General features: G+C 43.7%; 1 long non-coding RNA gene across 1 annotated transcript in view; it reads left to right on the top strand.

Moving 5' to 3' along the window:
* Nucleotides 1–1,165: 1,165 nt before the first annotated feature.
* The window catches only part of LOC118477678, an 11,812-nt gene continuing 9,761 nt past the window's right edge, over nt 1,166–3,216 (top strand). Inside the window, exon 1 of the long non-coding RNA XR_004858539.1 lies at nt 1,166–2,333. This is a non-coding gene — a long non-coding RNA (uncharacterized LOC118477678). The remainder of the gene's footprint in view (nt 2,334–3,216) is intronic.

Genomic DNA, 3,216 nt, shown 5'->3' with positions numbered 1-3,216 from the left:
ATGCGGAGGCCTTACGCACGTTTATCACTATTGACTGACTAATGTGTCAAAATGTGCTCACGATGAGCTCAGTGTACTCTAAATTCGAGACTCTAGGTGCTTAGATTTAATAAGAGTTTTACGGCACTTGCAACACAGTAAGGACGTACGAGGGCCGAAGATACTAGAGGTGTAACACGAGAGCAACAAGAAAAAAAAAGAAAGAGAACCCGCCAACCACCCACGATACTAGTATGCAGCCTTTATGAGTTATTTAACTGGGCATCCACTTAAATCTGTTCTTTCCTTACTATTTTAAAGAATGTAATGTTAAGAGACTCGTTTCGAGAACGTCTGCGCTGAACGTACACAAGCTTATGATGTGAGTCACACGCTCTGGTTTATTGGCCTTATCATTCTTTTCCCCTCTTAATTATTTACAGAGATCGTTGGCAATGGAATTAATTAGCGAGTCCAACAAGAATTAATCACGAGGACTTTCGAAGAAATCAATTATTAGATTTGGCAGGTCACGTCACCCATAAGTACAAACCCATTCTTTTTATTGAAAGCATATTATTTTCTTTTGCGGGTATCTGGTCTCCAAAAAAAGGTCAGCATGAGCTTTGATTATAAATAGTTATTTGATTTATGGATATATTCCCTAGGAGTTTGTACAAACAACCTGTAAACAGGGACAAGGGGCAAGGCAGTTAACCTTTAAGAGCTTGTGTTTAAGCCTTGTAAATCCAGGCGTCGCGGGTTCGACCACCGCATAGCCCCACCCAGGGTTTTTTTTACAGTAAAAAACATTCAAAGTTCTCCGGGCAGCCGATAACTCTCAGATAGTGTTCTTCGACAAAGCCACGGAAACTACTAGAGCAAGAGGCAAAAACTATAATGTATCCTAGTCCAGTAGTACACCGGGAGGAGCACAGTTTGTGCGTTTCCTTTTTGTTTGCCTTTCGTCTGTACGTTAACTAAACTATCAAATCGTGAATCTGGTTTTGTTTTGGTATGTGTCACTCGAACGAAACCAACGGGATCGATTTCCCCCCTCCCGTCCTCCATCCAAGGCCGATACAGTCATACGTTACACCCTCGCGGGCTCTCTCTACGGACGCGCTGGGCAGGACGGACACGCACGCACGCACGCACGCACGCACGCACGCACGCACACACGCACGCACACACGAACACACGAACACAAGGCAGGTGGAGCCAGACAGCAGAGACAAAAATCCCAGAATGAAGGAAACGCCGCTGCAGCGCTAAACCAGTGTCGCTTCCTGTCTGGCCTCGGAGCTTTTCGCGGTTCCTATTCAATGACGGACCCACTCGACGAGTCAACAATAGGGGCTGGTCGTTCCTAAACAACGGGGGAGGACTCCTACGGCCGCGCACGATATCATTATATTCTTATAGCTGTGTTCGACCCAACGAAAGTTTTCAGAGTTTGGGCGATTTGTGTCCTGTTGACAACTTACTGCTTGTCTTTGACGCAGGGGAAAAATCGTCCTTTGTTTCCGACTTAAAGTTGATACTCGTGTGATCGCTTTTGGGGAAAACGATTTCGTGCTCGTGTGTGCAACATTGTGCTATTCGGCTTATTCAAGAATTTTGTAACTGAATTCCTAACTGTTGTGAATTTATTGTGATTTGTTCGAATTGCTATCCTGTGCGCTGTTTTGGATTTCACCAATCAAAAGATCTACCGTGATTTTTATTCACGTGAGGAAAAAGTGGGATCTCAAACCAAACAACACAGGCTTAAGCGTTTGGTTCTCCAGATTCTTCTTTATAGTTTCCCGTTAAGTTTACGAGTTTTTTCCTCGTTCGGCCGAGTATGGCTCCACTCTAACTCCGAGATTCCCCGGTCCAGGTGACAGAGACACGCTGTGAGGCTGTTGTTGGGTTGACAGAGGGGGTCACCGATGACATCACGCGTGTAGGTTGTACAAACGTAGTGGACCTTGTGTTTTAGGACCTTCTGGCTTGTGTGTGAGGGGGACGGAGCCTGCTGGTGTGACAACGCGGTCCACATAAAATTATATTTAATTCTCCGTGCTCTAATAGTCGTGATCTGCGCTCTTCTTTGTGCTTGTTTCAGAGAAATCTGTTTCTTAGAAGGAGTGTTTTATTTAAAGTTGTCCATTATTTACTCGTGCTTGATTTTTTGGAAATGTTATCTGCTGTGGAGTGGTTGTAAGAGGTTCAGTGAATTTTTTTCTTACCTTATGTGCGTGCGACACAAGTGTGAGTTTCATTGATTAATCTCTTATAAAGTGTCGAATTTCAAAATACACTGGATTTAGCCGTTTATTTTCAGTGAAAATTAAAAGTGTTTCTTACAGGTATGTATCTACTATTTTTTTTTATTATTCAAATTAAATAGTTTTCATTATTTTAAGAGAAAAAAGGGGGCGGAGTTATAGTTTTAGCGCACTCTTGTGCTTCAAATGGGATTCCGTATAGAGAGCTGGAATAAATAATACGTCCTTAAAAGCATCCACAAGCCCCAAACCTCAACCTGCAAAACAAAATCCCATTCTGCTTTCCAAGTAATTAGATTCGATGCGTCTGCGCAAAGGTTGGCGCATACACACAGACACTATTGTGATTTGTTTGTTTGTTGTTTATGTTTTGTTGTTGTTGTGTGGGTGTTTTTTTTGGGGGGATGGAGAGGGGGGATGAGTCACAAACTGTTTTCATGTATTTTCACGGGCCACTGTGAACTTGCGATGCTATAGATAATAGTGGCCTGCACACATGGTGCTTCTCAATTCAACACCATAATGATGATAATATCCAGTTATCGTGCAGTTTCGACGTTTGCGACTAACCGCAATGGTACACTTACTGTTTGCTCACAAAGCTGTTAATCTCTGCCGAACTCTCCCCCCCCCTCTCTCTCTCTCTCTTTCTCTCTCTCTCTCTCTCTTTCTCTCTCTCTCTCTCTCTCTCTCTCTCTCTTTCTTTCTCTCGCATCCACACACTCACATACACTCGACTGCACTCGCACACACACACATACAAACACACACACACACACAAACACACACGCACACACACACAAATACACACAAACAGACATGCACGATTGCATGCGCGAGTATGAGCACGAGCTTACAAACACATACGCGAGCTCACACAAATTAAATACTCACGTACTCTGGAGCAACCGCTCGATTACACACACTCACACACACGCTCTGTCACACACACACACACACACAC

The sequence above is a fragment of the Aplysia californica genome, unplaced genomic scaffold (assembly GCF_000002075.1).
Source record: "Aplysia californica isolate F4 #8 unplaced genomic scaffold, AplCal3.0 scaffold00174, whole genome shotgun sequence".
NCBI lineage: Eukaryota > Metazoa > Mollusca > Gastropoda > Aplysiida > Aplysiidae > Aplysia > Aplysia californica.
Note: the sequence above shows the minus strand (reverse complement) of the source record. Positions and strands in the feature narration are given on the sequence as shown.